This window comes from Rhinoderma darwinii (genome assembly GCF_050947455.1).
Source record: "Rhinoderma darwinii isolate aRhiDar2 chromosome 5 unlocalized genomic scaffold, aRhiDar2.hap1 SUPER_5_unloc_28, whole genome shotgun sequence".
NCBI classification, from domain to species: domain Eukaryota; kingdom Metazoa; phylum Chordata; class Amphibia; order Anura; family Rhinodermatidae; genus Rhinoderma; species Rhinoderma darwinii.
In genome coordinates this window covers 590,679-602,896 of record NW_027461785.1, presented here as the reverse complement: position 1 = coordinate 602,896, position 12,218 = coordinate 590,679, and the positions used below count along the sequence as shown (strand labels likewise).

Sequence of the window (12,218 nt, the reverse complement as noted above, 5' to 3'; positions counted from 1 at the left end):
CATTTCCAACTTTCTCACAATCCTACCACCTAACTCATCCCAACTTTCTCTCCCTTTCAACTCATCATCAAACACAATACCCAAAATTTTCACACTATTCACCTGTTCCATATCAGGATCACTCACCCGCTCATTACTGAAAAAAAATTTAAATTTGCTCTTACCCCAATTTATTTTAAAAGCAGACGCAATACAAAACATATTTACAATCAACTTCACTCTGGACATATCATACACTGAATCACACAATACACAAATATCATCCATATATCCCAAAGCTTTCACACGCTTTCCATCACACCCGGGCACCACCAAACCTTTCACAACCTTATCATTTCTAATCATTTGCAACAATGGTTCAATCGCACAAATAAAAAGGATGGGAGACAACGGACAACCCTGTCGCACACCAGACATAATACTAAATGATTCTGAAAAAAACCCATTCACCTGCACACAACTCTTTGCATTCGCATATAATTTCTTCAACAAACTCACAAACTGAACCGGAAAACCCATTCTCCCTAATACTTTGAACAAAAACACATGCGCCACACGATCAAACGCTTTCTCAAAATCTAACGCACACACAATCACCTTCTTATTCCGACCCTTACAATCCTCAAGCATGTCCCGCACCAACGCCACATTTTCATGCAATTTCCTTTTCGGTACCGCACATACCTGATCCTCATCAATCACACACCCAATCACATCTCTCATACGATTCGCAATCAGCTTGGCAAAAATTTTATAATCCGTATTAAGCAAAGTAATTGGTCGCCAGTTTTCTAACCGTCTCTTATCTCCTTTTTTATGCAACAAAACTACCATACCCTTCTTCATCACATCACACATATTAGTCCCAGAAAACAACACTCTCATAACATCTATAACATCCTTCCCAATTATATCCCAATATTTCCCATAGAAATCAGCTGGTATTCCATCGATCCCTGGAGACTTATTTTTAGCCATACTTCCCACCACATCTTTTACTTCACCATCCATAATCTCACCAAGCAAAAACGCACATTCACTTTCAGGAACAAAATTACACACAATATCCAAAAACTCCTCATCATCACCCAAATCACATTTCTTCACATCATACAGTTTTTTATAAAAATCAGACACCACATCAATCACATCCTTACCAAACACCTCTTTATCATCCTTATCCAATAACACATTCATTCCACTTTTTCCACCACACATTTTTTTAAAGAAAAATCTAGTGCATTTCTCGTGATTATCTCTAACCTCCACCTTAGACCTAAATATTATTTCTTTCCCTTTCTCACGAAACCACTCCTTAATATCTTTTTTTGTTTTTTCTAAATCGTGTCTTACATCCATACCCAAGTTTTTACATTGATGAAGGAACGTCATCCGCATATTAAAGCGTGAATATTGCAATCTTTTCCTTCTCGCTCTTCTATATCCTATCTGTCTAAAAAACCCACCAATCTTTTTTTTCACCCATACCCACCATTCACACACATTAGAGAAAGAACTTTTCTTCCTAACCCAAAACCCATATTTTTTCCCAAACCTAGTTTTTACCCTTTCATCACTCAGAAAACTGACATTCATCTTCCATACCCCTCTACCATAAAAGAAATTATTTATAACAAAAACCCCCAACAAACACTCGTGATCTGAAAACCACACTCTCTCCTGCGCATAATCGACACATTTCATTGCTGAAGTAGAAAAAAAGAAAAAGTCCAGACGAGAATCCGTTCTTCCGTCATCGGCATGGTAAGTAAATGGACCTGGTTTCCTGGTGACAGCGTCCTGCAAAGCAAAGTCCTGCAAAATTTTATTCCACAAACTTCCGGTAGCGTCCACATTAGACTCTGTGGATCCAGCTCGGGCCTGCTTCTCCAAGATACAGTTAATATCACCGACAATAATAACAGGAACTTTACCATGTAGAAAAAATTTTAAACTATCAAAAAGTGCCAACCTATCAGATTTCACAGCATGGCCATAGATATTGATAAGCCTAAACTGCCATCCCTTATAGGATAGTAACACACAGACACATCTTCCTTCCTGAATGATTTGAGTCTGTTTGATGACAAACTCATTATTTTTGAAGAGAATACCAATTCCATCATTCCTATTTGTGGAAGAAAAGGACCAAATTGCTTCCCCAAACTTCCATTCTTCTTTCCTAGGCATTTTTGATAAACCACATTCTTGTACGCAAACAATGTCACTGCCCTTAGAGGCCAAAAAGTCCAGGACTGCAGCACGCTTGTGAGCAGAGGAGAACACCCGTACATTTTGTGAGACAATCTTTAATCTCAAAGACATGCGGGCATAGTATGGTTAGTGGAAAAGAAAGCCATGAGAAAACCAGAACATATCACGTCCCAGGGAAATACATAGCTCTTTCCAGATTCGCCACATTGGCTTCACTGAGGAAACCTTCCCCAGGAGAGCTGGGTACTTCTGAGGCCACATCAGATGACTTAGGGCTACAACTAGAGTCACTGTCCAGCAATGAGAAAGGATTTGCATGAGCAGAATCTTCCAACAAACCTATCTTCAGTCTCTTCACCGCCTTTCCAGACTTCCCCCTTTTTGATACAACTTTGTGGAAAATTTCCGCACTAGTGGCACTAGGCATCCTGGCCTCCTTCTCGTCCTCCTCCGATATTGACCACTCCACTTTAGCTGAGTCTTCCGTTTTTGACTCTGGGCTAGAGAAAGACAAAATTTGCATACTTGCACCATTATCAGGGTATGCACACCCACTAGGTGGCGCTGTGTCTTCACCTTCCATAGGTATAACCACAGGTGTCTCATCAACAGTTGGCTCTGCTGGAGGGACCACACCCAACTCCATGCTATCAGTATGTGAGGTTAGAACCTCTCCTAATCCAGCTTTCCCAGGGTCCTGAGAAGCAGCCACAGAAACACTGCCAGCAGGCTCTGAAATTACATCAGAAGAGGCAGCAAGGGAACCTGTTGTTCTCACCTGTCTGCCCCATGTCCTTCTCTCTTGCCCTAAGAAGGGAAACACCTTTGGGCATTTTCTACAGGTATGACCAGGCAAACCACAAATGTCACACCTGGATGGGGAAATACATGCACTAGCCTCATGTCCTGTTTCTTTACAATTCCTGCATACCTTGCCTTTGCATGCATCTTTGGTATGCCCGTAGGAAAAACATGATCTACAAAAGCATGGCATATCTTGGTAGTAAAGATATCCCTTATTACCACCAATTGAAAAATTAGCAGGAGGATTCATCACTCCTCCAATACAGCTGGAGTCAGGTTTCAGCCTGACCCAGTACTTGATATCACCATTGAAAACTCCCCATAGATTCTTCTGCTCCACACCACCTCTAACATGGGTACAGTAGTGAGCTAAAAAGGCCCTAACCAGCCTTCTATCCAGAAATGGGTTATACATGTGGATTGTGATACATTTCTCCACTGCTGAAAAAAGAGGTTGCACTTCAATAGATGTTAAAGCCTCATGCATGTGTTTCTCCTTGAGCAACTGAAAAACATTTAGACAGTAGGCGGCCTCAAAAAAGGATACGTCATACGTAGCAATATTACTGAAAGCTTGGATACAGAATACCTCTACCAACTTAACTCCAGCCAGGTCCAGAAGGATGTTCTCAATGATGTGCCCAGTATCCACTTCGTCTCTCCTCTGCTCATTTACCACAAAACGAATAGTATTCCGCACAGCTGCCATCTTGATATGGAATGCCCAACGGCACGGTGATCGCTCCCAAAAACGTCGGAGAGGACTCCACGAAAGACCGAACCCCCGGCCCAGACCAGGCAATAAACCTGATCTGAGCCAAAAGGCCGAGAAGCGATAACCCGAGCGGCCCTTGCCTTGCCCGAGCCTGTCCCATACTGCTGTTCACCCCTTGCAGCGATTGATTCAGCCTACTCCTAGGCAATTCCATGGGGCCCTGCAGGCTCACACACATTTACAGCTACTAAGCGGGAGGGAGGTGAATAAAGGCCGGAGAGGAAGCTACACAGGATTTGCTTCTTTTGCTTGCACCACAATGCAGTGCTGAAAGAGGAGGAATCTACATAAAAACGCCTTCCTGGCAACGCCCAAATGCCCTCCTGCCATGCAGATAAACACTGGCAGCGGCAGCAAGTGCATGCCCACAGCCACCCCTTGTTCCTTCACACCTTGTATCAGCTTTAATCCAGTCCAGTGCTGCCTGCTGAGCAGCACTGACCAACACTGCCTGGGCCCAGGCTTTTATCTATCTCTGAGGCCCCATTATGATGTCAGAAAGCTGGCTCTGGAATCCTGAGGGCTCCACTATGACACGTGCAAAGTTCCGTCTGAACTTTATATAAGACGGTGAGGCTCAGTCAGTCACTCAGTGTTGCCTGAGAGGGCAACACTGCAACAGCCGGCCGCCAGGCTGTCTTTTTTTTGCACATTTATTTGCCTCCAGGAGGCCACAAGAGGGAGACAAGGGACTGCAAAATGGAAAATAAGCATCCACCAACTTTACAGACAACTTCTCCTTGCTCCTACAACCTCCATCCTTGCACAGTTTGTTATTCTTCCAGGTAACAAAGTAACAAATCCAAATTGCTGCTCTCTTTGTAGGCAAGCAAGGGTTTGTTGCAACTGCAATTCTTACTTCTTCTTGAAATGTAGGGACGACAGTACATTCCATCACATCCATCTAGTGTACACAGGTAGGTCCATTGTGGCGGGTAGGCGGCTGGCTGCTTTAATGGCTGTTTGCTGTTCCCCTACTCCACTCCACTCCACTATTTGACTGTGGTGCTGCATCAATCAGTGGCTGGCTCAGGTGCAGCTCTTTAACTTACCTAGGAGGGAGGGCGGAGAGAAGACAAGGAAGGTGAATGAGCTGTTCCAATGTGAAATGCCGGAAACACAGAAACACAGAAGACACACACACACACACACACACACACAACAAGAGGTGGCAATGTATTCATTAATTGCATTTAATAAATGAGCTCATTATCACACATGACTGTACAAATGCATTGTCCAACAGGTGTTGAAATAATGGGATTAAAAGGGGAGATCCCATCAGAAAGACAAAAACAATAGCAAACACAAATAGCACTTTTGGAATCTGATTTTAGTCAACACATAAGGGAAGGGTGCACCGGTCCTGGAAATACTGCAATACCAGGTCAATGCGTGGAGTGGACAGAGCAAGCTCTATTTCCATCTCCCTGTTCTAAAAATCCATTTAATATATGGTCCCCAGATAGGGGACGTATCAGATATTAAACTGATAAGAACAGATTTTTTTTTTTTTTTTTTTTTTAAAACCATTTCAGTTAGTTATAAGCAACTTATAATGTTTCTCAAAACTTGAAAATCAAATCCACGTTGCTTCAAACTTATCATCATTCTGGTTTGTTCTTTATTTTTTCTTCAATTTACATAAACAATCACAAAAAAAACAGAACAATATTACCTACATCGTATCAGGAATTTCCATTTTTTGAACTTCCATATCCCCTCTGAATCTAGGCCACCACCACGCTGTCTATCCCACAAATACATGACGTAAAGTCTAGACAAAATCATCCTAATACACTCATTTACAGGCACTAATTTCCTTTTAAACACTAACAAGTTTCTCACATCCCACAAACTTTCCATCACACATGCCATAATTAACCACATAATTCTATCTTTCATACGACTACTTGCACCCATTCCAAACATTGCTACTTTCCAATTAACAAATTTTACCCCCGCTAGTTCTTTACACAAACCACCCACCCCTTTCCATACTTCATACGAATAGTCACAATCCCACAACATATGTCTCACACTCTCACTTGCTCCACATCCATTCCTCGGGCAAACCTCAGACCTAATAAGATCCCTTCTTCTCTGCACTTGCCTAACAGGTAGGATATTATGCAGCGACATCCATACAATATCACGCTGTCTGTTTGACATACCACTCACCTTCAATTTACTCCATACACTCTGCACTTCATTAGACCTCAAACCTGCAATTTCACATGGAATTTCATTCGCACGTATTCTCTTCATCACCGCATTCTTATTTTTAAACTCACTCATTGGCACAGCAAGCAAGTCATTTTTCCTCACAAAAACCTCAATCCTCATATACCACACTGGACACTTGAAAGCCACAGGCACACTTGCATCTCTCTTTACCCAATTCAGACCATACAACATCCAACCAGCCAAGTATCTAATCATGAAACCAGTCTTATTATTCCTCTGCACTAACACAGACACCACTTTGATATAATTCAAAGCCAAAAATACCTCAACATTTGGAAAATCCAAACCACCATTCACACACATCTTATACACATACTCTCTCTTCAATTTTTCCATTCTACTCCCCCAAAAAAATGTAAAAATCATCTTTTCCGTCTTCTTAATTTTGTGAGTAGCAAAAGGGAAAACAACTGCACAAAAAAGTAAAATTGGTAACACAACAGATTTAACTATCAAAATTTTTCCCGTCAGTGTCAAACTTCTCAGTCTCCAAAAGTTCAGTTTTCGTTCTATTCTCATACCACATTCATCCCAACTTTCATTCCCTCTCAAATCCTCATTAAATTGCACACCCAATATTTTAATAGCACCCATCTCACAATTAACCCCATCCATTCTCACACTCCTATCACCAAAACACTTAAAGCTACATTTACCCCAATTCACTTTAAACGCAGACGCACTACAAAACAAACTCAACAACAATCTCGCTCTATTTATCTCCGCCTCTCTTTCACTAACAATCACCACATCGTCCATATAACCCAATACTTTCAGAAACTTACCATTACTCCCAGGAATTAATAACCCCCTCATAAATTTTTCCCTTCTAACCATACACAACAACACTTCAATCACACTAATGAACAGGACAGGGGACATAGGACAACCCTGCCTGACACCTGACCTTATCCCCACTTTTCCACTCAGAAACCCATTTACGAGAAACTCACTTGTTACGTTCCCATACAAACCTTTCACTGCATACACAAACTTTCTCGGAAAACCCATTTTACACAGCACACTAAACATAAACTCATGCGACACCCTATCAAATGCCTTTTCAAAATCCACAGATAGGACCATACATTTCTGCTTTCTATCCATACAGTCCCCAATCATATCCCTTAGTAACAACAAATTATCAGTCATACTTCTACCAGGCACTGCACACACTTGATCTTCATTCACCACTTCAGCAACAACCTCACGCATCCTATTGGCCAATACTTTACTAAAACACTTATAGTCAGAATCCAACAAAGTAATTGGCCTCCAATTTGCCAAATTTTTCTTCTCACCTTTTTTATATATCAGCACAACCACACCTTCTTTCATAGATTTGCTCAACACACCATGCTTCCACATATACTGGCATACCTCAAGCAAATCCCCACCAATTATATCCCACATCCTCACATATAATTCAATTGGGATCCCATCCTTCCCAGGTGTTTTATTTTTACTTGCACTCATCACCACATTTCTCACTTCATCCATGGTAATATCACCACACAGAGACTCACGATCTTCCTCTCCAAGTTTATTTTCCAACCCATTCAAAACCTCATTCATCAAATCCTTATCATACCACTTCTCTCCATACAACTGGGTATAAAAACCTTCAACTTCACTCATCACATCCTTTCCAGAAACACACTCACCCCTATCATTCAATAATTCATCCATATCATCCTTTTTACCACATATTTTTTTGAAAAAAAATCTTGTACATTTTTCATCTTTGTCTAAGTTCTCAACTTTTGATCTATATATAATTTTTTTCCCTTTTTCCTCTAATAAAAGCCTACTTTCATTCCTTGCGTCCCTCATCAAATCACTGACATCCACACCAAGCTCGCCAAGTTTTCTCAACCATTCTATTCTAACATTCAACTCATTATATTGGTTTCTTAGCATAGCTGCTTTTTTATAGCCCCATTTTTTAAAGAATCTTTTACATTCATTCTTCATCCAATCCCACCACTCCAACACATTCCCAAAAGATTCCTGCCGCGATTTCCATCCTTTATACGCATATATAAAAGCCTTCACAATTCTTTCATCCTCTAATAAACTTACATTTAACTTCCATACCCCTGCACCACGCACTAAACGAACATCCCCTTCAAAAGTTGCACACATACACACATGGTCAGAAAAGGTCACATCGCGCTGCCGCAAACTCATGCACCCCACATTTTTTGAGAAAAGCACCCGATCTATCCTTGATGTTACCCCTCCTCTATCAGACCTATAAGTGTCGGGTGGTGGCTTTCCCAAATGAACCTCAGCAGCATCTATAAAAGAAAAATCTTTGATTAATTGGTACAACTTTTTACCAGATACATCCATTTTTTCCCCTTCCGTCACACAGTTAAAGTCCCCAACCCAAATCGTAGGAATTCTCCCTGGCAAAAAAAAGGACAACTTCTCTAGGAGCTCTAACCTCTCTTCTTTTTTTGTTGCTCCATATATATTAATTACCCTTACCCTCCACCCTCTGACATTTATCTCTGCCAAAATACACCTCCCCACTTCCACCACAATATAACTTTCTAATTTTAAATTCCTATTCCCTAGCAATATTCCTACCCCATCATTTTTATTTATAGAAGAACCAGACCATATACATTGGCCATATGGCCATTCCTGTTCTGGCACAGGTTCCCTAATACCGCATTCTTGCAAACAATATACATCAGCTCCTAAATTTTTTAAAAAATCCAGAACTGCAGCCCTCCTGGGCTTAGATTGAATCAGTCGTACATTTAAGGATACGACATCAAATGTAGGTTTGGATGCCATATTTTAATTTTCATAGCCAGATAACCGCAGGTTGTCCATTTGCACTTCAGCCTTTGCCTTCTGGAGGCTGGCAACCTAATGTGAAGAAACTGGTCCCTTGATCTTCTAGAAAAGGCTCATCAAACGAAATCACTGATGAGGGGTATTCCTCCTCCCTTCCAGGGGTTACAGGGGGTGACGCGGCCAGCCTGGCTCTCTTAGCCCCCATATCCAGAATTTCGTCTGCAGGTCGGGTGCCTACAGTGGTAAAATCCCCTTGACCTCCAACTCCTTCCAGAAACACTTCATCCAGACTCCAAGAAACAGGAGGAGTCACGGGGACGTCGCCCTCAATTTCTCCCTCACCCTGTAGCCCAGTCTGGGCATCGGATGGGTGAGGAAGATCCTCCTCGACCGGGGCTACCTCCATGCCTGCCCCTTCCTCCACACGTACTTCTACTGGAGATGTGCTTAAAGAAGCCAGATAGTCAGCGGGTACCTCCTCGCCCAACCGTCCAGTTCTCGCTATCATCTCAGCCACTTGGCTCCTGGCTGCCTCTGCATATGACTTCTTCCGCAGAGGGCAGTCTTTGAATGTATGCCCTTCCACCTCGCAGAGATTACAAACAATGCGGTTGACACATTCTTTTGCTTTGTGACCCTCCTGGTTACATCTGGAACACTTCCCTGAATTTTGACATCCTTCCCTTGTGTGGCCAAAAACTTTACAATTCCTGCAGAAGGGAGGACACCTGGGAAAAAACAGATATCCCCTGTCTCTTCCAATGGAGAAGTTCGATGGAGGGAAATGGAAGCCTCCTGGTTCCTCAATATCTTGCCGAAACCGGACCCGAAATTTGTATTTCCCATTCCAGATCATTTCAGTGTTCAAGATTTTATTCTCAAACTTAACATATGCACAATGTCTAGACAGGAATGCCGTGATATCTTGCAAAGGTACATGTGCATTGTAGAGAAAAACAACCAGGAAGACTTCTCCTTCATCATACAGCAGGATAAAAGTAAGTCCTCCAAGCTCAGGATTGTTAACACTTTGCATCAAATTGTAATGGAAAGTATGGCAGGCAGGTAAATCCGTCAATATCAAGGTAAAATGACCAACCTTATGCTCCTGAAGACAAAGGATTTTCTTCCGCTCCACTTTCAAAATTCCAAACAAGATGTTGTTCACCAGGTGTCGTAGGTCCAGGGTCTTCTCTGATCCAACATCAACTTCGATCCGAATGCCGTACTTGACCCGGGTTTCCCCGGCCTTAGCGTGACGTACAATAACGCCCATGTCGATCGCCTTCCTGCCACTGGCTGTCTCCCTATAGCAACAAGCAGCTTAAGCCCCAAAGGGCGATGCTGCAGGGCCGAGAGTTCAGCACTGGACGCCTCTGGTTAGCCACTTGAGCTTAGCCAAAAGGCCGAGAAGCGATAACCCGAGCGGCCCTTGCCTTGCCCGAGCCTGTCCCATACTGCTGTTCACCCCTTGCAGCGATTGATTCAGCCTACTCCTAGGCAATTCCATGGGGCCCTGCAGGCTCACACACATTTACAGCTACTAAGCGGGAGGGAGGTGAATAAAGGCCGGAGAGGAAGCTACACAGGATTTGCTTCTTTTGCTTGCACCACAATGCAGTGCTGAAAGAGGAGGAATCTACATAAAAACGCCTTCCTGGCAACGCCCAAATGCCCTCCTGCCATGCAGATAAACACTGGCAGCGGCAGCAAGTGCATGCCCACAGCCACCCCTTGTTCCTTCACACCTTGTATCAGCTTTAATCCAGTCCAGTGCTGCCTGCTGAGCAGCACTGACCAACACTGCCTGGGCCCAGGCTTTTATCTATCTCTGAGGCCCCATTATGATGTCAGAAAGCTGGCTCTGGAATCCTGAGGGCTCCACTATGACACGTGCAAAGTTCCGTCTGAACTTTATATAAGACGGTGAGGCTCAGTCAGTCACTCAGTGTTGCCTGAGAGGGCAACACTGCAACAGCCGGCCGCCAGGCTGTCTTTTTTTTGCACATTTATTTGCCTCCAGGAGGCCACAAGAGGGAGACAAGGGACTGCAAAATGGAAAATAAGCATCCACCAACTTTACAGACAACTTCTCCTTGCTCCTACAACCTCCATCCTTGCACAGTTTGTTATTCTTCCAGGTAACAAAGTAACAAATCCAAATTGCTGCTCTCTTTGTAGGCAAGCAAGGGTTTGTTGCAACTGCAATTCTTACTTCTTCTTGAAATGTAGGGACGACAGTACATTCCATCACATCCATCTAGTGTACACAGGTAGGTCCATTGTGGCGGGTAGGCGGCTGGCTGCTTTAATGGCTGTTTGCTGTTCCCCTACTCCACTCCACTCCACTATTTGACTGTGGTGCTGCATCAATCAGTGGCTGGCTCAGGTGCAGCTCTTTAACTTACCTAGGAGGGAGGGCGGAGAGAAGACAAGGAAGGTGAATGAGCTGTTCCAATGTGAAATGCCGGAAACACAGAAACACAGAAGACACACACACACACACACACACACACAACAAGAGGTGGCAATGTATTCATTAATTGCATTTAATAAATGAGCTCATTATCACACATGACTGTACAAATGCATTGTCCAACAGGTGTTGAAATAATGGGATTAAAAGGGGAGATCCCATCAGAAAGACAAAAACAATAGCAAACACAAATAGCACTTTTGGAATCTGATTTTAGTCAACACATAAGGGAAGGGTGCACCGGTCCTGGAAATACTGCAATACCAGGTCAATGCGTGGAGTGGACAGAGCAAGCTCTATTTCCATCTCCCTGTTCTAAAAATCCATTTAATATATGGTCCCCAGATAGGGGACGTATCAGATATTAAACTGATAAGAACAGATTTTTTTGATTGAAAAATGCTTTATTGACAATCAATCGTCATCATACAAACATTACTGCGACGCAGCGCAAGCCATGAAGCAGCAAATAATAAATAATAACAGTCGTCAAACATAACATGACAGTATAATACACAGTACAGGCTAGCCTATGCTATACATTACACCACATGCTACACTAACATTCTTGCATTCACTAAAGCCAAACAACAAAGCATTACAGACAAGTGATGGGATAGGGGAGTGGGTAGGAGGGGATAGGGAAGGGGGAAATCACAGGCCCGAAGCTTTATTGAAAGACAACACACAAGAAGGGAGAGTGGGGGGAAGGGGAGTATCAGTCCTCTTCCTCATCGACGTCCGGGCTGTCCCAGGTGGAATAGTCTCTGAGCAGGCTGTGGATCAGCCTGCGGCAGTCCTGGACGGACACACTCTCTCTCCGCAAAATCAGACGGTTCCTGGCAAACCATATAGCGTCCTTAAAGCAGTTCATAAGGCGCCAGGCTTCCT

At 43.0% G+C, this 12,218-nt stretch overlaps 1 non-coding gene and 1 pseudogene across 1 annotated transcript; both read right to left on the bottom strand.

The window, feature by feature from the left end:
* Positions 1–5,143: 5,143 nt before the first annotated feature.
* On the bottom strand, positions 5,144–5,326 carry LOC142689147 (U2 spliceosomal RNA). The gene has a single exon (XR_012858145.1). It is a non-coding gene; the product is annotated as a U2 spliceosomal RNA (small nuclear RNA).
* A 6,231-nt stretch (positions 5,327–11,557) lies between these two features.
* Positions 11,558–11,733, bottom strand: LOC142689099 (U2 spliceosomal RNA; annotated as a pseudogene).
* Positions 11,734–12,218: the final 485 nt, after the last annotated feature.